Source organism: Anomaloglossus baeobatrachus, chromosome 4, assembly GCF_048569485.1.
Source record: "Anomaloglossus baeobatrachus isolate aAnoBae1 chromosome 4, aAnoBae1.hap1, whole genome shotgun sequence".
Lineage (NCBI taxonomy): Eukaryota > Metazoa > Chordata > Amphibia > Anura > Aromobatidae > Anomaloglossus > Anomaloglossus baeobatrachus.
In genome coordinates, this window is record NC_134356.1 from 390,941,657 (window position 1) to 390,969,238 (window position 27,582).

The 27,582-nt window shown below is 45.8% G+C and overlaps 1 protein-coding gene across 2 annotated transcripts in view; it reads left to right on the top strand.

The window, feature by feature from the left end:
• Nucleotides 1-27,582, top strand: part of FRMD4A (FERM domain containing 4A) — a 720,232-nt gene that overhangs the window by 138,816 nt on the left and 553,834 nt on the right. The window lies entirely within an intron of this gene.

Genomic DNA, 27,582 nt, shown 5'->3' on the forward strand with positions numbered 1-27,582 from the left:
TGATGGTCTGTTTTTCTTTTGTGACACCCTGGCCTATCAGGTCATCACAGGGTATTGTGCAATCTGCCCTTATGTGCAATATCCACCTCCTCCTTAGTTACGGGTCCCTAACCAAATGGTGTTGCCAAAGACCAGCTAATCAAAATCCTAGGAACACTCTGCACCACACCCACCAGACACACTAGTGGACGGCCTGAGTGGAATAGGGTCGCCCACTTGGGGGGTTGGTTAAGGGGAGGTTAGGAGTGTCAGGAGGAGTTCAGTTGAAGTTGAAGATGAAAGTGAGAGGAGGTCAAGAGCTGGGCTCCGTGAAGTACTAGATAGCAGACGTTGGTCTGGGCCTGGTAAGAGCTGGACCCGCGGTCGCAGGGGATCATGACAAGGGGCACGGCATTGTCAAGGAGGACAGCCGGCGGCCTTGTACCATCACCGGGCTGAGACCGGGGCACGACAGGGTACGAGGACCCTAGGTCAGGGAGTAGCTTCAGGCAACCTGACAATTTACCCGACGAGAACGGAGCCTTCAAGATCCGCTCTCCACCCACTTCAAAATCGGGGTACTAGCGCAACGAGAGGGATAGGACTTTCCACAAATACAGTCCAAGAAATCCCAAACGTGAACCCTGAGAGCAAGCTTCCCCAGTTAGCCATACCGGGGAGCGGGACCCGACTAGTTTCAGGCTACAGGGACCAACCAAAGAGAAACAAGGTGCCAAGGGAAAGGTCACAGATCAACTGGCAACACCAACGGCAACGGGACTCAGGCGTGCTCCCCCTCAGCAGGAGCGGTGTCCAGAACTTTGGTTTACTACAGTTGTCGGTGTCAGCGTTATTGGACTGAGTGAGTACGCGAGTGACCCTTACCTCCCCAACGGTATCTCCCTGTCATCATCACTGAGCCCCGGGGCATTCCCTTACCGGTGGAAGGGTTAAACACCTGGCTTCCCACTCCATCGCCGCCGGGTACTCCCAGCCGCAGTGGTGGTACTCCACCTTACCACACACCACGGGTGGTGTTACGAACTATTCCATACAATACTCCCCTGTAAATACTCCCTTTTTCTATTCGAGTGGCCGCGAGACCCCAGGGTCTGGATGCCCCTCGAGCCACCGCGGATCCCGATCTGAGCAGCCCGGCAGCTGACACAGGGGCGGTACACTTACATTGAGAGCCCCTTTGACCGCATGTTGTGGATTCACAGCAATATCTTCTAATACAAATGCCAGACCTGGAATCAGCTCCAGACCTTTTACTTGCCTAAATGATGATGGATTAATGAGGGAATAGCCAATGCAACCCATTAAAGAGCTTTTAAGATAATTGGTCACTTGAATAAGAGGCAGCCACATATTAAAGAGCCGTAATTCGTAAACCCTTACTGCAATTAGGATGTGAATACTCTCAAATTAAAGCATAGACTCTGCACTTTCAGCTCATATTAATTATATCGCTGTTGTTTTAGTAAACAGCTAAAATTCCAAACTATCTGTCACTGTCCAAATATTTCTATACCTAACTGTAAACGGTTAAACATTTCTAATGAAACTTTATTACAAAATGTATTTATTTAATTATAAAATGTCCCTGTTGGTGTATATAGATTTTAATACTATGCACTAATAAAATTTATTGTCATATTAGATGTAATAATGTAATTTTGTTTTCCTTTTATGTGTATACAGTATATATATATATATATATATATATATATACTAGAAGGTGGCCCGATTCTACGCATCGGGTATTCTAGAATTTACGTATTGTGTAGTTCATGTATGATTTTTGTTATATATATATATATATATATATATATATATAGAGAGAGAGATGTTGTTGTCTGTAGTTACCAAGTGTTTGTGTAGGCGCTGTACATGTTCTGGGTGTTGTCTGGGTGTGACGGGGGTGAGAGCGGTGTTGTATGTGTGTTGCGTGTGTTGTGTTGTTTGTGGAGCGCTGTGTGTCTGTAGCGTTGTGTGTGTGTTGCGCGGTTTGTGTGTGTGTGGTGTGTTTTGGGGGGAGGTATGTTTTGTGCAATGTGTGTGTTGTGCGGTATGTGCGTATATTTGTGTGTGCCGCGGTGTTTGTGTGTTGGGTGTTGTGTGTGTGCAGCGTTGTCTGTGTGTGTGGGTGTCTGTGTAGGGCAGTTGTTTGTGGTTCCCAGTGTGTGTGTGTGTGTGTGTGGTGTGTTGTGCAGTGCGCGCACGTGTGTGTGTGTGTGTGTGTGTGTGCATCAGCCTCTCTTCTCTCAGCCTACCTCTCCCAGCCTCCCTCCTCCCAGCCTCCCTCAGCATCAGCCTCCCTCTCCCAGCCTCCCCAGCATCAGCCTCCGCCAGCATCAGCCTCTCTCCTTCCAGCCTCCTCCAGCATCAGCCTCCCTCTCCCAGCCTTCCCCAGGATCAGCCTCTCTCCTCCCAGCCTCCGTCCTCCCAGCCTTCCCCAGCATCAGCTTTCCCCTCCCAGCCTCCCTCAGCATCAGCCTTCCCCAGCATCAGCCTCTCTCCTCCCAGCCTCAGCCTCTCTCCTTCCAGCCTCCCCCAGCATCAGCCTCTCTCCTTCCAGCTTCCCTCAGCATCAGCCTCCCCTTCCCAGCCTTCCCCAGGATCAGCCTCTCTCCTCCCAGCCTCCTTCCTCCCAGCCTCCCCCTCCCAGCCTCCCTCAGCATCAGCCTTCCGCTCCCAGTTTCCCCCAGCATCAGCCTCCCCATGCATCAGCCTCCACCAGCATCAGCCTCTCTCCTTCCAGCCTCCCCCAGCATCAGCCTCCCCTTCCCAGCCTTCCCCAGGATCAGCCTCTCTCCTCCCAGCCTCCTTCCTTCCAGCCTCCCTCAGCATCAGCCTTCCGCTCCCAGTCTCCCCCAGCATCAGCCTCCCCAAGCATCAGCCTCCACCAGCATCAGCCTCTCTCCTTCCAGCCTCCCCCAGCATCAGCCTCTCTCCTTCCAGCCTCCCTCAGCATCAGCCTCCCGTTCCCAGCCTTCCCCAGGATCAGCCTCTCTCCTCCCAGCCTCCTTCCTCCCAGCCTCCCTCAGCATCAGCCTTCCCCTCCCAGTCTCCCCCAGCATCAGCCTCCCCAAGCATTAGCCTCTCTCCTTCCAGCCTCCCCCAGCATCAGCCTCCCCAAGTATCAGCCTCCACCAGCATCAGCCTCCCTCGTCCCAGCCTCCCCCTCCCAGCCTCCCCCAGCATCAGCCTCTCTCCTCCCAGCCTTCCCCATGATCAGCCTCTCTGCTCCCAGCCTCCTCCAGCACGCCGTGCTCCTCTGCCGACACTCACACACCCGATCGCATCCACTCACACACACCCGATCGCATCCACTCACACACACCCGATCGCATCCACTCACACACACCCGATCGCATCCACTCACACACACAGACACTGACGATATCGCACATACGCGCTTATACTCACAACATCCGGGGATATCACATGCTTCTGGCCATGTGATCCTCCCGCAGGTCCTGGAAGCTCACAACAGCACAGTCCCGCCGCCGAGAAGCAAGCGATATCCCAGGATGTTGTGAGTATGTGGATGCGATGTGATGTGTGAGGTGTGTGTGATCTGATTTGTGTGTGTGTATGTGTGTGTGTGTGTATGTGTGTGTGCTGTTATGTGTGTGCTGTTATGTGTGTGCTGTTATGTGTCTGTATTTTCCGCCGTTGCAGGACCTTGATGTGTGGATGCGATGTGATGTGTGTGAGAGTGAGTGTGAGCCGGTGTACACTGGTAACTATGATACACATCGGGTAACTAAGGGACCTTAGTTACCCGATGTGTATAATGGTTACCAGCTTTCACGGCCTCCGTCAAGATGCCAGCATCGCAAGGTTATGTGTGGCGCTGCTGGGATCGTGACGGAGCCGGTGTAGAAGCAAGCGATATCCCAGCATGTTGTGAGTGTGTGGATGTGATGTGTGAGAGTGAGTGTGAGAGTGAGTGTGAGAGTGAGTGTGATCTGATGTGTGTGTGTACTCACCTGGGAGTCGCGGCTCCGTGTCAGTTGGGGCAGAGCGAGCGTGCATTGCGTGAGGGGGGCGGGGCCTGCAGAGAGCCGGGGCGAGAGGCCAATCCGTGTGGGGGGGCGGGGCCATGGCGAGCCCAGCGGCCAATCAGCTTTGTGTCACCGTAAGGACACAATTTCGGAGCATGACAGACAGACAGATAGACAGACAGATAGACAGACAGATAGACAGACAGATAGACAGACAGACAGACAGACAGACAGAATAAGGCAATTATATATATAGATAACTCTTAACATATGCATGGAGCTCCATGGATATTAGATTGATATGCATCATGGTAATAATAAGGTGTCTCTTCTAGAGTGGGTAGTTATATAGTATTCTCCATTGCTGGGAATATTGAATCCTAACACTAGTCTGTGCTGTTTCCAAAGTAGACGCTATCTCACAGCAAGTGGAATGCACATGTCTTCCATTTCCTTTTCATAAAGCTTCATTCATCAGATCACTTAGGGACAGACTGCCATGTAGAGCCTCTCATGCATACAGAATTTCACATATTTTACTGTTTACCTAGTACTGTCCCTGTGCGAAACATCAAGGGAAACACCTTTCATTTATCTCAATAATGTTTGTCTTTTAGCACGACAGGGACGTAATATATGGCTAATTGACAAAGGCAGAATGATACAGATATATGCTTGAGGCAAAACATCTTAAATACCATATTATTTATTATCTACACCTTTATTCCTGGCTCCACCAACAGTACAAGGCGTGCCATCTCAGTGGCCGACAAATTAGTTGAAATGACATAAACATCTGATGATACGACAATTATCCGAATGCTTTGCTGTGTTCATGCAAGGGCTTGTCGGTTATTTTTCTGAGAATCGCATCAGTATTTCCCGTGACAGTATGAGCCAGAATATCCCCATAACAGCGCAGCCGCCATGAACATGAGTTAAAGTCACAGCCCCCAATAATCGTGACAGTCACAAAACATAAAAGCCACATCCCTCTTGAGTCCACATTAGCAATGATTACTCCTTCTACTAGCAGTAGCAATCATATCCCTCACGACTGTGACAGCTTCAATAATGTATAAAAATGATAGAAAAATCCTCCAAACAGTGACAGCTATATCCTACATGATCACAATAGCCACAGCTTCTCGATACTAGTTAAAAAAAAAACCTTAGGCCACTTTCACATTGCGTTCTGACCTGGGTTCAGTGGTCCCGTTGGGGCTTCCGTCTGAATCCCACGCAAAACAGGTTTCGGATGCATGCGCCGACGGTGCTACTGACTATAATGGTGCAGACGGAGTCACCGTGTGCTCTGTTGTGTACCATTTTCGGGCGTATATGCTTTCCGGTGATGGACACCTAGACATAGTAGACTGCGTCTGTGTTTCTGTCTCCAGTAAGCATATACGCCCGAAAATGGTGCACAACAGAGCACACGATGTTTGCACCATTATAGTCAGTGGTCCAGTTGGCGCATGCGTACGAAACCTATTTTGCAGGACATTCAGACAGAATCTCCTATGGGACCACTGAACGCAATGTGAAAGGGGCCTTACACTTATGTCACAATTCAGTGTTCTTGCTTTTCTGCAGGTAGTGACAGATGAGTGACCAATAATCATTCACATCACTTCATCTTCTAGCTCAGATATTAAAGATATTTCCCACTAAGGAATTTAATTTTAAGCAATAGATCTTGGACTAATACTTAATTTCACAATTGGATGTGTTTAAAAAAATGTTCTTGTGCTGAGATAATCTTATAAATGTGCCTCTGCTATGTACTATGTAATGGCCGTGTCTGACCCTAAAGGAACATGGTCTGATCATAGCACATCTGCTGGGCAAATGAGAAAGTAAAAGAGATTATAGCTTTTTGTGAGGTAAAACATTTCCCTGCTTGTTATAAAACATATCTTTTACCTCAAAGAAAGAATAATTTACGATACAGAGCTATAGTAATTGAACACTTTTTTACTTCCTCCCCGACCCAGGAGGTATGGTATGATCACACCATGTCCCTGTAGGGTCAGACACGGCCATTACACAGTACATAGCAGAGACACATATATAAGATTATCACTGCACAGGAAAAATAATGTAAACACATGTAATTGTGGAACTTATTACTACTATTCCAAGATCGATTGATTAAAATTAACTTTATAATTAACTTTGTTGTTGGGAAAACTCCTTTAAAGAAACCCTGAAATAAGCATTTTTTTTATCCTCTAAACCTGTATATATATCTATGTACTGTAGTGTCAGTGTATTAATATACTCACCTACCGCTATTTTCTCTGGTATCCAGTGCTGTTCCTGTCCTCTTCTGAGTGATGTCACACTGCGTTCTGCGTGACCCGGAAGTGGCTTTTACTATGGAGTCCTATGGCATGTCAGAATAGGACTGCATAGACTTATATTGTAAAAGAGATTTCCAGCTCACACATTGAGTGATTCAGATAGTCTGACGAGCGGTGACATCACTGAGAAGAGGAGCAGAATGGCACTGCGTACCGGAAAAGGCAGTGGTAGGTGAGTTTATTAATAGTATTACGGTAATTAATTATATTAATACACTGATACTATACTACATACACACATTCACAGATTTAGTGAAAAAAAAGTTAAAGGGAGGGCTTCCTTAATGATCAATTATGAGCTTAAAAAAGATTGCAAGCACTGACAGGTAAAATGGAAGGAATTACCCGTTCAGTAAATTCATTTATGCAGAGCAGCTAATACGACCCCCAAAAATAGAAGTATGAGCTCAAAGCACATTGCAGTAGTTACAGCATAGAAAACTGCTACAGCATCCTCTATAGAACTGTACGAACCAGAACAATGTACATTAACATGTGCCAGCACAATGCCTCTTTAAACACGAGGAATGCGACAGTTGTAGCCCATGTCCTGGATACGTCTGTGTGTGGTGGCTCTTGAAGCACTAACTCCAGCAGCAGTCCACTCCTTGTGAATCTCTCCCAAATTTTTGAAGGGGCTTTTCTTAGCAATCCTATCAAGGCTGCAGTTATCCCAGTTGCTTGAATACAGCACTCTGTGAACAGCCAGCTTCTTTCGCAATAACCTTTGTGGCTTACGCTCCTTGTGGGCTATGTCAATCACTGCCTTCTGGACATCTGTCAAGTCAGCAGTCTTCCCCATGATTGTGTAGCCTACTGAACGAGACTAAAGCCTGCTTTACATGTTTCCATTAAACGTGCGATCGCATTTGCGATCGCACCCGCCCCCATCATTTGTGCGGCACAGGCAATTTGTTGCCCGTGTCGCACAATGTTCTAACCCCCTGTCACACGTACTTACCTTCCAAACGACCTCGCTGTGGGCGGCGAACATCCACTTCCTGAAGGGGGAGGGATGTTTAGCGTCACAGCGATGTCACACAGCGGCCGCCCAATAGAAGCGGAGGGATGGAGATGAGCAGGACGTAACATCCTGCCCACCTCTTTTCTTCCGAATTACCGGCGGCTGCAGGTAAGCTGCAGTTCATCGTTCCCGGGGTGTCACACGGAGCGACGTATGCTGCCTCGGGAACAATGAACAATCTGACGTTCGATATTTAGAATATGAGCGACGTGTCAACGATCAACGATAAGGTGAGTATTATTGCTCGATCACACTCGCTCGTAGCTGTCACACGCTACTATGTATCAAATGATGCCAGATGTGCGTCACTTACGACGTGACCCCAACAACATATCGTAACATACATCGTAGTGTGTAAAGCCCGCTTAAGAGACCATTTAAACGCTTAAGCGGGCTTTACACGCTACGAGATCGCTACAGCGATCTCGTTGGGGTCACGGATTTTGTGACGCACATCCGGCCGCTGTAGTGCTCTCATTGTGTGTGACTCCTAGGAGCAATTTTGGATCGTTAGAAAAATGTCCAAAATCGCTCCTCGTTGACATGGGGGTCCATTCTCAAATATCGCTGCTGTCGCTTGGGCGAAGTTGATCCTCGTCCCTCTGGCAGCACACATCGCTACGTGTGATGCCGCAGGAACGAGGAACCTCTCCTTACCTACCACACGCCAGCAATGAGGAAGGAAGGAGGTGGGCGGGATCTTCGTCCCGCTCATCTCCGCCCCTCCGCTTTGATTGGCCGGCCGCTCAGTGACGACGCGGTGATGCCGAACATCCCTCCCCCTTGAGGGAGGGATTGTTCGGCAGTCACAGCGACGACGCCGACCAGGTAAGTGCATGTGACGCTGCCGTAGCGATAATGTTCGCTGCGGCAGGGATCACCAAATATCAGCATAACGATAGGGGAGGGTGCTATCACGCTCGCCATCGCTAGCATCGGCTAGCAATGTCGCAGCGTGTAAAGCCCGCTCTAGGAAGCCTTTGCATGTGTTTTGTGGTAATTATTCTAATTTTCTGAGATAATGACTTTTGGGTTTTCATTGGCTGTAAGCCATAATCAACATTAACAGAAATAAACACTTGAAATAGATCACTCTGTTTGTAATGTCTCTATATGATATATGTGTTTCCTTTTTTGTATTGAATTACTGAAATAAATTTACTTTTTGATGATATTCTAATTTATTGAGATGCACTTCCGGGCCTCACTTCCAGAGCTTGGATGCTTTAAAAACTGACATCTCCGGTGAACCAGTGCTGGCAATAAGCTTAGCACTGCTTTGCCTGTGATTGCTGGTCCTGTAAGTGTTATCCTGATCCGTCTGTGCCCCCATATGTTCTGTCACCTAGTCGTCCCTCCATTCCTCTGTCCCCTCTCCTACCTTCCCACTCGGTTACTTCCTCTGGTACTGACCTCGGCCTGAACTCGACTCTGCTTCTGCTTTTTCCTCCGGTCCTCCTTCTGCCCGTACTGTTTGACCCAGCTCGCCTGACTATTCCTCACACGCCCCGCAGCTCTGCTCCCCAGGTGTGCTGTGAGGCAGTATACGAGTACACACTGTGCATCCACTTCCTGGTTCTTGTTGCTCCGTGTAGTGTCTTCTGCTGCAGCTCTCCGGCTCCACCTGGTGGCAGCTTGACAGTCACTTTATTATTTCTATCTATAGCTTTGGGGTTAACAACTAGGGGGCCCCATACATATTAGATTAATGTCAGACAAACCAGCCAACATCAATGGGATAAGCCGATAGTCTAATTAGTGTGGGGACCTCCAGACTCTCCTCCCAACATCATCTGTAAACATTCGGCATGTCTGATTTCGAACTACCAAAACTTTTGTTCTACTTGAGATAAGCCACATCCAGAGGAGTGTGACAGCAGCTTTCTCATAGAAGACATAGGAGGGATCTATGAGAGCTCAATCTCTTGTATATGAGTCGGGATTTATGACGTCTTTTCTATTAGTGGAGATGTGATGTTATCGGAGAGCGATGGATGTTTCTCTCTGAATCCTGTACATTTGTGTATGATGAGGATCCAGGAGCCACATGAAAGAGACCTGTGAGCCTGTGTAGGTCTCAAGCCACATCATGCTATATTGTTACCCTGGAAATAAAGCATTTTCTGACTCAAAATCAAGGTTTTTGAAGAATAACTAAGAAAAACACAATACATATGTCAGTCCGCATCGCATAACATGAGAAACATAATGTATTTGCTTACAATAACATTTTATTCACTTGAAAGACTTGGATATATAAGTTGGCAGCGAAAGCGTGAAAAGAGTAAAATGTTATGGCCCAATAAAATTAATCTCACTGGAGATGCAGTAACCTTTCTGTGAGGATACAGACTGGAAATCTGTTGCCAAGACAGCAGTTTGCAATATGCCGCGTCATCAGTGCAAAGCTTACAGCTGTCTATAGGAAAGGCAAGCGAAGATGATAAATATGAAAACCCATAAATACATAAAAGATGTATAAATGTGAGAGTAGCTCCTAGTCTACGTACGTTGTCTTGCTAGCTAAAGAGAGATCAGAGAAAGTGAAGATTGACAAATATTTTATATCTGAGGCATGTAGAAAGATAATTATAATCATGATTGGAGTGATAGACACATGCACCAGTATGTGTCAGATGTTTGCAGAAGATAACTAACTGTACCTAAATGACGTACCAGTGATTCCAACCACGATACAACCTGGCAGGGATCGCTGGTACGTCGCAACAGGGTTGCTAGTGAGCTGTCAAACAGTCAGATCTTCCCAATGACCAGCGACCAGCCACCAGCGACTCGTGTAACGATGCTGCCCTTGGTAACCAGGGTAAATATCGGGTAACTTAGCAAAGCGCTTTGCTTGTTTACCCGATATTTACCCTGGTTACCAGCGTACACCGCTTACAGGCTGCCAGCGCTGGCTCCCTGTATACGTAGCTATGGTACACATTGGGTTACTAAGAAAAGCGCTTTGCTTAGTTACCCGATATTTACCCTGGTTACCAGCGTACGCTGCTTACACAGTCGGTGCTCGTTGGTCTCGCGCCGTCAAACACACCGATGCGTGCTGCACAGCGGGAGACCAACGAGCAAAAAATTGAACAGTGTGTAAAGATCAGGGATTTCACAGCAGGGGCCAGGTCTCTGCTTAGTGTTACACACAACGAGATCACTAATGAGGTCACTGGTATATCACAAAACCTGTGACTCAGCACCGATCAGCAATCTCGCTATGTGAGAAGTACCCCCAAGTCTCAATTGAGCAGCATGAAATTCAGTTTTTCATAAAAATTAATAATGGTTTCTTGTCTTTTATCAATGTTGAAACATTCAATCTGATACACTTATATTTGTAATTTGATCAAATTCATAATGGATATAAAAGAAAATTGTCATGTGGAGAAAGTAATTAGAATATGGAATAACCTTAACTCTGAGTTAACAATGATAACCACAAATGGATTGTTTTGTTGGGAGTAGTTTATTGACAACATCCCAAGGAACCTGCCTCAAGGTTAATATGAGGTTTTGTCAAGCATCATCGACTGCCATTGCAGCATCAGGATCTGTGGAAACCTACACTCTGTATTCTAACTACTCTAATGTCTGTGATCAACGCAGTGAGACTCAGGCATTGACCCACAGACTTATAGGTCATAGGCATGCTGCTGTACTGCTTGTTAATCTCCTTTAGTCACATGGAATGCGAGAGCCAGTCATATTCACTCTCCTCCTATATGTGCTGGCTGGTCTGTTCCATTAGTGCCATCTATAGCTTGTCTATACTGGCCTAGAGAGGTGGGTTTATCCATACTTACAGGGGCTTTTTTGCATTATTATTGTGAATGGTTCTGGTGTTACCTCTTGTTGTCCTTTTGTTACTACCTAGCTTTACTTGCTTTTCACTTTAGTGTCTTAATGTTTGTTCCTGAGAGTGTGCAGTGTGACTGAGCATCTGATATCTTTGTCTGTCTAAATCTGTGTTCCCATCACACTCCTTTCCCTGCCCCTTTCTTCCCTTTGGGAGTACAGATTAGTTCTGATTAGGAGACTAGCAAGGCACAAGGCTTAGGCATCTTAACCATTAGGGGTAACCTCTAGGACAGTGAAAGCCTAGGGTCCCCCAGCGTGAGGAACAGTATAGGAGCCCCTTGTTCATTGCTAAACTACAGTCACATCATGTTACAGCCAACTACTTGATTCAATGCTCAGGGAATGGAAACCACTGCACTACTTGTCCCCAATTTCCTGCAAGCTCCAGTGTATATGAGGTATAGCACCATAAGCTCCTGTTGGGCATTGACCTTCATTCTTGCTGTGGCAATAGTCTTCTTGACAACAGTCACAGTTAACTTTAGTGAAAATGAGGTGGGAATTGAGTTTCCACTAACTTCTACATCCTTACACCACATACTAGATGAAATGTGGGTCGTAAAACAGTTCATTGCCACATTCATTTCAAATGTGCTTTAAGACATGGCAAGTGCACCGGAAAGATATTAAACACTGATTTGTTCTGGTTCCCTCTGCAGTGTATCCAAAAACTATATGACAAAGTCAGAGTGTGTGAAATGACTTTCTGTTTGGAATAATTATAATTTAGGCTCTGGAAATGAAGGCAAATTTGTGTTTGTTTGTCTGTGCCTTTTCTCTGATTCATTTTAACTAAATTGAAAATATTTCCCAAATAAATGTACCCCTCCATAGACGCCAGTAATAAGCTGTGCTGCACTTAGGTGGCTGAGCATTGTAACAACAGAACCAAAAGTGACAAGACTGCTATGAATGCGTTTAGATATATTGCTGGAAAATCCGTGATATATGTACATATAAGCAATGAGAAATAAATGAATAATGATTGTGCAATGGTAGTTTTGATTGCAATTCTTCAAACATTTTACTATTGGATCATTGAACTTCCACTTTTTTCTAACAGTTTTGTCTTTGGCAATTGTGATTATGTTGTAAACAAATTATAAAGATAAACTTCCTTAATGTGTTTTTAAAGTAGAACAAATAATTCCCAAGAATTACCCATGCTTTTTAAAGAGAACCTGTAATTTATTTCTTACTTGATGTAATTGTCACTGTTCTACTGAATCTGGTGTGTATTATTTGTTCCTGCGCCTCTGTTCTTGAAATATGGCCTCCTCTTCCTTGTATAGAAATATAATCTTTATACCGAACTAGGCAAGGTCCTTAAGATCACTCCCATAGAGAAGAGATTCAGACCACACCCACTTGGCTAAAAAACCTAGATTTACATACAAGGAAGAGGGGGCATACCTCAGGAATGGAGAGGCGCAGGAGCAAAAGAAGAACAATGCCAGTTTGAGGAGAACAACGGCAATTACATCAGGTAGAAAGTACATATTTTTTGCAAATTATAGGTCCTTTTTACGTATTAATATTGTTAACTTGTGCATTTTGTATATAAACATAATGTAATATTATAGCTTAATGCTTTATGCTACAATTAATTACTACACTGAATCTGGACCTTGCATGGTATTTTTAAAGTAAACTCATTAACCTAGAAATATCTATACTAGCGATGGTCAACCCATAATACTATGGGGGCCTTAAATAAAGAGCAAAGAATAGACACACACACACACACACACACACACACACACACACACACACACACACATATTCTTTTAGAAACAGCTGGACCCTACAAGACCATTTTGCAAAGCAATTTGGGTGCTTGACTTCCCAAGATTTTGATGTATTATAATAATCTTTCAGAATATTTTTATGGTGCACTCCTCTCTTTTGGTATCTATATATATATATATATATATATATATATATATATATAGAATGAAGGAAGGTCGTAAATGCAGTTAAGTAGAAAAGCCTATACATTGTTGCACGCACCTATGAATATAAAGTTATCACAATGTCCCCTAACAAAAGGGAGAACACAGAAGAACCCTCAAAGGGCCCCATTTAGAAAGTATTAATGTCCTCTTACTTAACTTTTAAAAAGAAATCAAGTGTCACAGTGTATGAAATGACAGTTGAGAGGCTCTTTGGCTAACCCTCAGACTTGAGACCCTGCTCTGTCCCTTATTTCAGAGGTAAGCTTGATGGTAGCGAGGTCTGAGCCCCCAGCGTGACCCTGACTCCAGTCCAAACCCTGATCTTACTACCCTCTCCCCCACCCTTGGGGCGGGCCAGGGATACAATAACGTAACCCCACAGAATGACACGGACAAGGGAGAACAAAAACTCATACACACTGCACTCAAACACAAAGGAGAGACAATACGTGTACAGGGTAACAAAAAAAAAAGGAACACAAGTTCCCATACCTTAAATAGGAAAGAGACAGCTGTGGGTAGTAATTAGCAACCTGCTGCTAGGAGCTGCACACAAATGCACAAGAATTAACTCCTGTAGGGCTGGGCAGCAGTGGAAATGAATCAGCCGAAGACCGACTCAAGCTAAGCAACTAGGAGACCTCAGGTTGCCTGTCAGACTCTATTAGGTGAATAGAATCTGACACAGTAACAGCACCCCGCGAGTCTGGAACCAAACACCGCATGACATCAAGTCCTCAAAGTGCTACTCCAAAATGAACTGCCACCTCTGTGTCACTCAATATATGGGCCCTTTCCAGCCCAAGAGCTTATCAAAATACACCATTCCACCTGTTTTGGAAGTAGAAATGGGCCCCTCAATCTCTTGGTGTCAATGTGCAGCTGCACAGGCTGCATCAATGATATATCCGCCCCTCAGCAACCAGAGAACTACAGGTCAAACAGTGATGGGGCAGAGAGGCTTTGGCTTCTTGCTCTACCACAAGAATCAGCTGTATTGGTGTCCTGATAATGCCAATACAGTTCAAAATGGTGCTCACCTGGAGGCCTGGGGCTACCAGCCAAAAGTCCAGGGCATGTGCCCTGCTACTTTTATTCTTTTGACATTTTGAGCCAAGAATTTTTCATACGCGCAGGCGAAAATGTAACCCCCCCTCCCACACACACTTACACACACACACACACACACACACACACACTACAATACTGCTTGTATATTGCACACATACAAACTAGCTGCTAGGATAGCTGCTGTATTAACTAGTATATTGGGTATGTGTCTTCGTGTAAGCCTTTGTACAAGGCACGTAGGTTGGCAGCCGTGTTTCCATGACACCACTCCATTCTTTGCTGGATATTAAAACACTTCAGGTAGAAGACGATAACAGAGATGCCACAGAGGTCAGGCCTATGGTAATTTAATCACAGTTTGACTTTTCATTATTTGCTACATACTAGATAGGCTCATTTATATTAACAGTGTTCAACACAATGTTTCATATTCTCTAATTAAGTGCATTTAACTGTGAGGTTCCATGGTTAATTTACGTTTAATATGAATATATCATGTTCTCTGTTTATAAAAAATGCCTGTGAATATAATAATACGTTTTATTTCTATAGCGCCAACATATTCCGCAGCGCTTTACAATTCAGAGAGGACATGTACAGACAATATGAGACAATACAAAATAACAAAATTAAGATACCAGGAGGAGTGAGGGCCCTGCTCGTAAGCTTACTGTCTATGAGGGAATAGGAGAGACACAAAAGGTGAATGGAGGGAAGAAAAGCTTGTCATATATGGTCTAACCATCGATTTAATAGGGTATTCAAAAGCAGCTGCATGAACCCGTCGGTGAGAATTTATACAGGTACAGGGGACGAGAACTGGAAGTAAATTTTTGAAGGGCAGAAAGGGACTAGATTAGATCAGGGCAGTGAGGTGAATGGCTAGTCTAAAGAAATGTGTTTTTAGGGCCCGCTTAAAGGTGTGGATGTTGGGAATTAAACGGATTTCTTTTGGTTGTGTGTTCCAGAGCATAGGCGCAGCTCGTGAGAAATCTTGAAGACGGGAGTGGGAGGTTCGAATTATTGAGGATGTCAGTCTTAAGTCATTAGCAGAGCGGAGGGCACGGGTGGGGTGATAGACAGAGATGAGGGAGAAGATGTAGGGCGGTGCAGAACCATGGAGAGCTTTGTGAGTGAGAGTGATACGTTTATGTTGGATTCTGTAGCGTATAGGCAACCTGTGTAATGATTGGCAAAGAGCAGAGGCATCAGTGAAGCGGTTGCAGAGGGAAATGATCCTGGCTGCGGAATTCAGAATGGATTGGAGAGGGGCGAGTTTAGTAACAGGGAGACCAATTAGTAAAGAGTTCCAATAATCCAGGCGAGAATTAATGAGAGCGACAGTAAGAGTTTTTGCAGAGTCATCGGTAAGAAAAGATCGAATTCTTGAGATGTTTTTGAGGTGGAAGTGACAAGAACGAGCAAGTGAACGAATGTGGGGAGTGAAGGAGAGATCGGAGTCAAATATAACCCCAAGACAGCGGGCGTGCTGCTGGGGTGTAATGGTAGAGCAAAAGAATATCTGTGAATCTTCATTGCCACCGTAAGTCTTTACCATAATCTTAATTTCTATTGTATATATAACACTGATACAGAAATGCATAGTGCCATCACCATCAACAGAAATCTCTTGACTAGGGTGAATGACAGTTGGATACATCGATTGAAAGGGTTATCAATAGTAATGGGCGGACCTGGACTGTAGAGGTCCGGATCCACCTGGTTTCAAACTTACTAGAGTCCTAGGTGTTGATCTAGATTTGGCAGTCGGGAAATAAAAAAAAATTAATAAAGGAAAAATTAAGAAAACAAGAATGAAGCAAGCGCTTCATACTTACTGAAGCTGCGGCGCGGCTGTACACTGCTCCCGCGGCCACTCATTCACTTCCGGGGCCACGCATTATTTCTCATCCATATGCACTGCTTTCCCCGCTCACCAGAAGTCCTGGCATCTGTGATTGGTTGCAGTCAGACGCGCCCCCAGCTTGTGTGACAGCGTTTAACTGTTTCCAATCACAGACGCTATCTGCGGGTCTATATTGTGGTATAAAAATAAATAAATAGAACAGTTGGCATAGGGTCCCCCCAAATTATGATACCTAGCACAAATAAAGTCCATGGCTACAGGCTGCAGCCCCCAGCCGTGCACTTATCTTGGCTGTCTGTCAACATATGAGGAACCGCATGCGGCTTTTTTTTTTCAAAGGGTCTATAGTTGGTCAAATCATTTCATAAGATGCTTATTAATCTAAACACAGTTCCCTTGCCCTGTATTATGAGTCTTGAGTAGTAGATTTTTTTGTATTTTTAGTTTTCTCTTTGTCTTGTGCAATCTGGTTTGTACATATTTTTAACACTGAAAAAACCTAATGATTTCCTACGGCTCTCGCTGTAGCCGGCCTACGTTATATAGACTTTCCACAATTTCTGGATGCCTGTCTAACATCCAGTATTTAACCTTTTTACCCTAAATAGACTAGAGTATCCTTCAATTTTTTAAGTAATGGAAAATAGGATGACCATATAAATTCTACTGTGGTCGGTTAGAATTAATATAACTGTAATATGAGAATAAAGACTGCTTTACACACAGCGACATCGCTAGCGATGTCACTGGTGAAAGCACCGGTCCCCGTCGGTTGTGCGTCACGGGCAAATCGCTGCCTGTGGCGTACAACGTCGCTAAGACCCGTCACACATACTTACCTGCCTAGCAACGTCGCTGTTGCCGGCGGACCGCCTCCTTTGTAAGGGGGCGGTTTGTTTGGCGTCACAACAGCGTCACTAAGTGGCCGCCCAATAAAAGCGGAGGAGCGGAGATGAGCGGACCGAACATCCCGCCCACCTCCTTCCTTCCTCATTGCGGGCGAACGCAGGTACGGTGATGTTCCTCGTTCCTGCAGTGTCACACATGGCGATGTGTGCTGCCGCTGGAACGACAAACAACATGCGTCCAGCACCAGCAACGACATTTGGGATTACAACGACGTGTCAACGATTAGTTGCGTAATTTTGATCGTTAATGGTCGTTCGTGCGTTTTACACGAAACGACATCGCTAACGAGACCGGATGTGCGTCACGATCTCTGTAACCCCAATGACATCTCGTTAGCGATGTCGTTGCGTGTAAAGCCCCCTTAAGGTTTGATGCTTTATAGGTCACATAGATTTTTCGTAGTTATAAAAGATTTGAAGGAAAGCCTATAGAGGTCCTTTATGTTCAGCCATTCCACACATAAGATGTAAACATTTTGGATTGGGAATTAGCTCATTATGGGACTTCAGACTTTAGCAGTTTTCCGCTTTTTGATAGATTACATAACAGAGAAAACATGGCTGCATATACACGTTTAGACATTGATATTGTATAATATGCACACCATAAACTTATAATACCAGTATAAGTTGTTTTTGGCCAGTAGAAATGTAGTTCACGATCATATTTTAATGTCAGCCAAATCAGTTTAATCCAAAGTCAACAACTTAAAAGTCAAAATACTCTAATGTTCATTAATAAAACTTACCTTTTGACCACCTCAATGTACAGAACAGAAATAAATCTACCATAATAGTTGGCATTGACCCTTAAAATGTATTAGTATCCAGAGATATGGGATATATAATGTTTCCATTCTATTGTGGAACTAGCTATAACCTATAAAAATCTCTATGCAATGTATTTAAATGAAAGGTGGCAGCACTTTAAGGTTGAAAAGCAAAGTGAGAGTCCTATATGTGCCAATCTCTAACAGCATTGTAGTTAGTGCCCACCAAGGATACAATTCCAGAACGAACATTTTGTATATAATATTGTCCCCTCTTTCAGCTTTCTTATGACAATGCCCATAAGAAATTCTAATAAAAGAATAAAAATAAAGCACATTAGCATTTTGGAACTGGAAAAACAGAAATTGAGTCTATGTTATGTGCACCAAGAGAGTATGGCCGCAGAAGGAGTTACTACAGTCCCATATTAGAAATGCAGAATATGGTTGCATACATGAGCCTTTACTTACTGAATGAATGTGATTCACTGTCTGGTGTCTCTGATCCCAGTGGTAACAACAAAGTGAATTATATCGCAGGGCACAGCACATTATCTGGCTTGTAAATACATTAATTCAGAAGTTCATTATGAGCTAATACAAAGTTGCCTGGTACTATCAGCCCTTCAGAGTATAATACAGAGCATAAAATAGTAGACCATTATGTAGCGCCGTCAGTTACTGTATATAACACATTCTCATCCATTCTTCATCAGTACAATTCCCTTGTGTCAGAACATACATAGAATTCAGTCCCAATATTATTAGCCCACTATAACCAATGAATTAATGATTAGTATCTTCACTTGATTTAAAAAAGGATTGTGTTAACTATTAGATTTGCATTTCAACTACTGCATGTAGTGCACAAACTCAGGTCAAGGCTTGCTTCGAATGTAATAATTAAGTTCTATAAATTTATAATTTGCCATACTGTGTGTGTGTGTGTGTGTGTGTGTATATGTATATGTATATATATATATATATATATATATATATATATATGTGTGTATATATATATATATATATACAGTCAGGGCCAGAAATATTTGGACAGTGACACAAGTTTTGTTATTTTAGCTGTTTACAAAAACATGTTCAGAAATACAATTATATATATAATATGGGCTGAAAGTGCACACTCCCAGCTGCAATATGAGAGTTTTCACATCCAAATCGGAGAAAGGGTTTAGGAATCCTAGCTCTGTAATGCATAGCCTCCTCTTTTTCAAGGGACCAAAAGTAATTGGTCAAGGGACTCTAAGGGCTGCAATTAACTCTGAAGGCGTCTCCCTCGTTAACCTGTAATCAATGAAGTAGTTAAAAGGTCTGGGGTTGATTACAGGTGTGTGGTTTTGCATTTGGAAGCTGTTGCTGTGACCAGACAACATGCGGTCTAAGGAACTCTCAATTGAGGTGAAGCAGAACATCCTGAGGCTGAAAAAAAAGAAAAAATCCATCAGAGAGATAGCAGACATGCTTGGAGTAGCAAAATCAACAGTCGGGTACATTCTGAGAAAAAAGGAATTGACTGGTGAGCTTGGGAACTCAAAAAGGCCTGGGTGTCCACGGATGACAACAGTGGTGGATGATCGCCGCATACTTTCTTTGGTGAAGAAGAACCCGTTCACAACATCAACTGAAGTCCAGAACACTCTCAGTGAAGTAGGTGTATCTGTCTCTAAGTCAACAGTAAAGAGAAGACTCCATGAAAGTACATACAAAGGGTTCACATCTAGATGCAAACCATTCATCAATTCCAAAAATAGATAGGCCAGAGTTAAATTTGCTGAAAAACACCTCATGAAGCCAGCTCAGTTCTGGAAAAGTATTCTATGGACAGATGAGACAAAAATCAACCTGTACCAGAATGATGGGAAGAAAAAAGTTTGGAGAAGAAAGGGAACGGCACATGATCCAAGGCACACCACATCCTCTGTAAAACATGGTGGAGGCAACATGATGGCATGGGCATGCATGGCTTTCAATGGCACTGGGTCACTTGTGTTTATTGATGACATAACAGCAGACAAGAGTAGCCGGATGAATTCTGAAGTGTACCAGGATATACTTTCAGCCCAGATTCAGCCAAATGCCGCAAAGTTGATCGGACGGCGCTTCATAGTACAGATGGACAATGACCCCAAGCATACAGCCAAAGCTACCCAGGAGTTCATGAGTGCAAAAAAGGGGAACATTCTGCAATGGCCAAGTCAATCACCAGATCTTAACACCCAATTGAGCATGCATTTCACTTGCTCAAATCCAGACTTAAGACGGAAAGACCCACAAACAAGCAAGACCTGAAGGCTGCGGCTGTAAAGGCCTGGCAAAGCATTAAGGAGGAAACCCAGCGTTTGGTGATGTCCATGGGTTCCAGACTTAAGGCAGTGATTGCCTCCAAAGGATTCGCAACAAAATATTGAAAATAAAAATATTTTGTTTGGGTTTGGTTTATTTGTCCAATTTCTTTTGACCTCCTAAAATGTGGAGTGTTTGTAAAGAAATGTGTACAATTCCTACAATTTCTATCAGATATTTTTGTTCAAACCTTCAAATTAAACGTTACAATCTGCACTTGAATTCTGTTGTAGAGGTTTCATTTCAAATCCAATGTGGTGGCATGCAGAGCCCAACTCGCGAAAATTGTGTCACTGTCCAAATATTTCTGGACCTAACTGTATATATGTGTGTGTGTGTGTGTGTATATATATATATGTGTGTGTGTGTGTGTGTGTGTGTGTGTGTGTGTGTGTGTATTGTGAGACTGTGACCGGGGTTATCTATGATGGCCGGTATGTCTCGCCCCGGTTGTGCTCACTCCATGATAGAAAGTAAATCCACTCTAGGGTTAATACTGTTTCCCTACAGGCTGAAGGAAGGGTTAAATGGAAACAGGAACAAGGGCAGGTGTGCCGGGTGTGAGGGAGTGAACAGAACTCCCTGAGTTCTCTGCTGGAGAGGCACATGTGTACTGTTGTGGACTTTTGTTTGGACATTAAACCGTGTGCTGTGAACCTTAATGCCTGGATCCCGTGTCTTCTGCTGCACAGCCGACCACGCTACCTCACATATGGTGGAGAATCGGCGGGCATGCCAGCCGGTGAGGTGTAGCATCCATCCCTGGTGACCCAGTAGCACATGTCCTGGATTCGAGCGGCTATACTACAGCCCAAACCCGGTGACGCCATGGAGGACATACTAAAGCAGCTGGCTCAGGCTAATGCACAGCAGCAACAGACCAATGCACACCTGCTCCGGGCGTTGGAACGTCAGCAGCAATCCTTGCAAGGGCAGGACACAAGGCACCAAGAACAGCTGGTTCAGGCCAATGCACATCAGCAGCAAGCCTTGCAATTGCAGGAACAAAGACATCAAGAACAGATGGTTCTCCTGGCCAAGTCGATCCGGGCCGGACCGGCAGCAACAACCCCGGGACCGGGTGACGACGGCAGCGTCCGGAAAGCGGTGAGACAAGCGTTGCAAAAGATGACCCCGGGGGATGATGTGGACGCGTTCCTGGCGGTGTTTGAGCGGGTGGCCGAGCGGGAAAAGCTGCCGACCCCCCAGTGGGCTGAGGTATTGTCACCCTATCTGACGGGGGAACCCCAAAAAGTGTACCTGGACCTCTGTACCGAGGACGCCATTGACTATGTGACCCTGAAAGCCGAAATACTGGCTCGGTTGGGGGTGAATACCTATGTACGGGCTCAGCGGGTAAATCAGTGGTTCTATGAGGAAGCCAAACCCGTACGCTCCCAGGCCTATGACTTGTTGCATCTTGTAAAAAAGTGGTTGCAGCCTGACACTCTGAGCCCGACGCAAATGGTGGAAAGGGTAGTAGTGGATCGTTTTGTGCGCACTTTACCCGTCACTGTTCAACGGTGGGTAGGACAGGGTGACCCGAGTACCCTCGACCAATTAGTGTCCCTGGTAGAGCGGCATGTGGCTACGCAGGACTTGATACGGGACACTGAGACTTTGCGTACCGCCCGTCGGTCCGGCCCCTCCAAGCCTAGGGCCAAGGACCCACCGCTGACAACGGTGCAGGAGTCCCCTACCGTCCCGTCTGAGGCCGCGGCCGCCATTCCTGAGGTCCGGAAGGTTCTGTACCCTAAACGACAACCCGTCAAGGGGGTTTCCGTCCCCATTAGATGTTGGCGATGCCAGCGGGTGGGACATATGGAAGCCCAGTGTCCACTCACCACGGAGCCCATGGATTGTGGGGTTACCCGGCGGGGTTCAATGTATGCTCAGGTGGTGTGTACCGCTGACCTGGTCTCCCCAGAGACGGAGCCCCACTTGTGCCAAATACAGGTGAATGGATGTCCGGTTACAGGATTGTTGGATTCCGGAAGCTTAGTGACCCTTGTGCGATCCACCTTGAGGGCTAAAGTAAAGGCCACAGGACGTACCGTGGGGGTGGTTTGCATACATGGGGACCTCCGAGACTATCCCACAGGGATTGTCACTATCACAGCACCTTGCGGTCAGGTGCAACATGAGGTGGGACTTCTTAACACTCTTCCCTATGACGTGATCCTAGGAAGGGATCTGCCCTATTTTTGGACTTTATGGAAGGGACCCCCTAAGTCTCCTCAGATATTGGTCAGTCCGGGACCTGAGCCCTACAATCCTGAATCCGGGACACCTGCCGTAGGGGTCCCCATGATAGGGACAGAATGTGAACCCGATAGGTCGCCCCTAGAGGTATTGGCAGGAGAGGCTGAGACGGTCGAACCCATCCCGGAGTTGGAGGCGTCCCCGGATACGTTTGGGACTGGCCAACTCCAGGACCCTACATTAATACATGCCCGGAGTCGGGTGACAGTAATTGACGGGGTGGCACAGCTGCCCGGTGCCCAGGTAAGGTACCCCCATTTCGCTCTTAAGCAGGATTTACTCTACCGGGTAGATGAAATACGGGGCGTGGGGGTAGAGCAGTTGGTGGTGCCCCAGCCGCATCGTCGGCGGGTCCTCGACTTGGCTCATAAACACCTGATGAGTGGCCACCTAGGGGTCAAGAAAACGCAGGAGCGAATATTGCAAAGGTTCTATTGGCCCGGAGTCTTTGGGGAGGTAAAACGGTTCTGCGAAACCTGCCCGGAGTGTCAGCTTACCGCACCCCTGACCCATTTTCGCAGTCCGTTGGTACCGTTACCCATTATAGAAGTCCCTTTTGAACGGATAGGGATGGATCTGGTGGGGCCCCTCGTAAAGTCCGCTCGAGGGCACCAACACATCCTAGTGATCGTTGACTATGCCACCCGGTATCCCGAGGCGATACCTCTCAGACATACTGCAGCAAAGCTTATAGCTCGGGAGTTGTTTGCTGTGTTCTGCCGGGTGGGGTTGCCCAAGGAGATCCTTACGGATCAGGGGACCCCATTCATGTCTAAAGTGACCAAAGAGCTATGCCGGCTACTCCAGATCAAGCAGTTGCGTACGTCTGTGTATCATCCTCAAACGGACGGTTTAGTCGAGCGTTTCAATAAAACCCTGAAAACCATGCTCAAAAGGGTAATTTCAAAAGACGGGAAAGACTGGGATATGATGCTTCCCTATTTGATGTTTGCCATCCGTGAGGTGCCACAGGCATCCACGGGGTTTTCGCCTTTTGAATTGTTATACGGGCGACATCCCCAGGGATTGTTGGACCTGGCAAAGGAAACATGGGAGCAAGAGCCCACCCCCCATAAAAGTGTGATTGAACACATTTTGGGTATGCAGAACCGCATAAGCGCGGTCATGCCAATTGTGAAGGAGCATTTACAGGAGGCTCAGGCCGCGCAAAGCGGCCGCTACAATAGACAAGCCACCGTGCGGACCTTTAAACCCGGGGATCGGGTGTTGGTATTAATCCCCACGGCGGAGAGTAAATTCCTGGCTCAGTGGCAAGGCCCCTACGAGATAAAGGAAAGAGTCGGGGTGGTTAACTATAAAGTATTGCAGCCCGGTAGGCGGAAACCTGAACAAATATACCATGTCAACCTATTAAAACCGTGGCAGGAACGGGAAAGCCTGATGGCTGTTTTTTCCCCATCTCCCTCCTCTTCGGGTCGTTCACCTCCGGCTCCAGCGACCTCCGGAGAGGATGAACCGGAAGTAAGGATTGGAGAAGCCCTCACCAAGACTCAGAGGCGAGAGGCCAGACGGTTGGTTCAGCAGAACCCCGATGTCTTCTCCGAGCTGCCCGGTAGGACCAGTCTGATACGACATGATATTGTCACCGAGCCCCACCTGAAGGTACGCCTGAAGTCATACCGGGTACCGGAGGCTCGACGACAAGCCATATCGGAGGAAGTAAAGACAATGTTACGCCTGGGGGTCATCGAAAAATCCCGGAGTGAATGGGCTAGTCCCATTGTCCTAATACCAAAACCCGATGGCTCCTTACGGTTCTGCAATGACTTTAGGAGATTGAACGAAATATCCAAGTTCGATCTCTACCCCATGCCCAGGGTGGATGAGCTGATTGATAGGCTGGGACAGGCGCGGTATTTTACCACGCTCGACCTGACCAAGGGGTACTGGCAGGTGCCACTGACGGAGTCCGCCAAGGAGAAAACCGCTTTTGTTACGCCGGAGGGTCTCTTCCACTATGTTGTCTTGCCTTTTGGGTTACATGGCGCTCCGGCCACGTTCCAGAGGTTGATGGATGGACTTAGTGCTGGAACCCCACCAGGCGTATGCATCAGCGTACCTTGATGACATTATTATTTACAGCTCCGATTGGCAGACCCACTTGGAACAGGTACAAGCGGTGGTGGACGGGCTTCGAACAGCCGGATTGACAGCCAATCCCAAGAAATGTGCGTTGGGACTCACGGAAGCCCGCTACTTGGGCTACGTGATAGGCCAAGGAGTGATTAAGCCCCAAATTAACAAGGTTGAGGCGATCCAGAAGTGGCCTAGACCCCTGACCACGAAGCAGGTTAGGGCCTTCCTGGGTATCGTGGGATACTACAGGAGGTTTGTAAAGGATTTTGCGGGACTATCAGCCCCCTTGACGGACCTTCTCAAAGGCAAGAAGTCCGTCATGGTGCGCTGGACTCCGCAGGCCGAGGACTCCTTTCGGGCCCTGAAGGGGGTCCTGTGCGGACAGCCCGTTCTCGTACACCCTGATTTCCGGAAGGAGTTCATAGTACAGACTGACGCCTCAGAGGTCGGCCTGGGGGCAGTGTTGTCTCAGGTGGTTCAGGGGGAGGAACACCCCGTCACCTTCTTAAGTAGGAAGCTCACCCCTCCCGAGCGGAATTATAGCGTAGTGGAGAAGGAGTGCCTGGCGATCAAGTGGGCCTTGGAGTCCCTACGCTATTACCTGCTGGGACGGCAGTTTCGCTTGGTGACTGATCACTCTCCGCTGGTCTGGATGAGGTCCGCCAAGGAACGGAATGCCCGGGTTACCCGGTGGTTCCTTTCTCTGCAGAACTTCCGGTTTACGGTTGAACATAGGGCCGGTGGGTTGCAGGGCAACGCCGATGCCTTGTCCCGCGGCCTGTGTTTGATGGCGGGAGTTCAACCCCGCGCGCTTGAACTGAGGGGGGGGGGGTATGTGAGACTGTGACCGGGGTTATCTATGACGGCCGGTATGTCTCGCCCCGGTTGTGCTCACTCCATGATAGAAAGTAAATCCACTCTAGGGTTAATACTGTTTCCCTACAGGCTGAAGGAAGGGTTAAATGGAAACAGGAACAAGGGCAGGTGTGTCGGGTGTGAGGGAGTGAACAGAACTCCCTGAGTTCTCTGCTGGAGAGGCACATGTGTACTGTTGTGGACTTTTGTTTGGACATTAAACCGTGTGCTGTGAACCTTAATGCCTGGATCCCGTGTCTTCTGCTGCGCAGCCGACCACGCTACCTCACAGTATATATATATATATATATATATATATATGTGTGTGTATGTGTATATATATATATATATATATATATATATATATATATATGTGTATGTGTGTGTGTGTGTGTGTGTGTGTGTGTGTGTGTGTGTATATATATATATATATATATATATATATATAATATATATAATGTATGTGTGTGTGTGTACATATACTGTGTGTATATATATATATATATATACCTTTTATTTATAAAAGGAGTGATGTTAATATATCTAACTGAATTTGTGTATAGCATTTTCAGAGAAAACTTACTACTTTTCAATGCAGTCCCCCTTGACTTCAACACTTTGCCTGCAGTGATCAGATGCCCTCAGAATATAAGGAGACTTCTTGCTGCTGCAAAAACCCTATTACTGCCTTCTTGACTGCATTATGATCAGAAAAACGTTGCCCACGCAGAAATTTATTCAGGTTCAAAAATAGAATGTAATCATTCGGAGCTTAGTCAGGATTCTAGGGTGTATAGTTAAAAGGAATCTATCATTAGGTTTTTGATATCTGATCTGACTGTAGTATAATCTGGGAAAATAGACTTTGATTCCAACGATGTATCACTTACTTTACTGGGTGAAGCAGTTTTGACACAATTAAAGTTTCTAAATGTAGTATGTAGCAGTGCTCAGAAAGCAAGGGGCTAGCTTTCTGAGCACTGTGCCCACACCACATCTCTCTATGTATATTGTCTATTGACACTCAGCTTATTAGAGAAGGTGGCGTGCTCAGACAACTGCTTCCATGTCCTGTAGTCATGGCAGTGATAATCACCTGGGGATAAAACCTTCATTGTAGGTACACAAGAGCACATAGCCTAATAAATGAAACATCACTGAAAACTGTGTTTCAGTCTCTATCTCCTGCTGTCTTCAGATTACTTAGCAAAAACCTGTTGACAGATAATCTTTAGGCTCAATGAAGCCACATTCTTTGATAACAGCTTATGAGCTCTAAGAATTGTGAACTAGCACAACTAATGACAACTTCCCATGCCATTTCTTTTTAATTGCCATATGTAATGTCTGCCTTACTGAAGCATACAGCGGAGACAATAAGTATTTGATACACTGCCGATTTTGCAAGTTTTCCCACTTACAAAGAATGGAAAGATCTGCAATTTTTATTGTAGGTACACTTCAACTGAGATGGACAAAATAAGGAAAAAAATCCCAAAATATCCTCATCCATACAGATCTTTCAGGTTTCGGGGCTTTCACTGGGCAACTTGAGTTTCAGCTCCCTTCAAAGATTTTCTATTGGGTTTAGATCTGGAGATTGGCTAGGTCATTCTAGGACCTTGAATTGCTTCTTACGGAGCCATACCTTACTTGCCCTTCGTGTGTGTTTTAGGTCATTGTCATGCTGGAAGACCCAGACATGACCCATCTTTAATGCGCATACTGAGGAAAGGAGGTTGTGGGCCAAACCCTCATGATACATGACCCCATCCTCCTTTCAAAACGGTACAGTCATCCTGTCCCCTTTGCAGAAAAGCACCCCCAAATTATCATGTTTCCACCCCCATGCTTCACGGTTGGGATGATGTTCTTGGGGTTGTACTCGTCCTTCTTCCTCTAAACACGTCGAGTGGAGTTGATACCAAAAAGTTCTATTTTGGTCTCATCTGACCATGTGACCTTCTCCCATGCTTCCTCTGCTTCATCCAGATGAACATTGGCAAACTTCAAACAGGTCTGGACATGTGCTGGCATGAGCAGCGGGACCTTACGTACCCTGCAGGATTTTAATCCATGACGGCGTAGTGTGTTACTAATGGTAATCTTTGAGACTGTGGTCCCAGCTCTCATCAAGTCATTGACCAGGTCCTCCCTTGTTGTTCTGAGCTAATTCCTGACCTT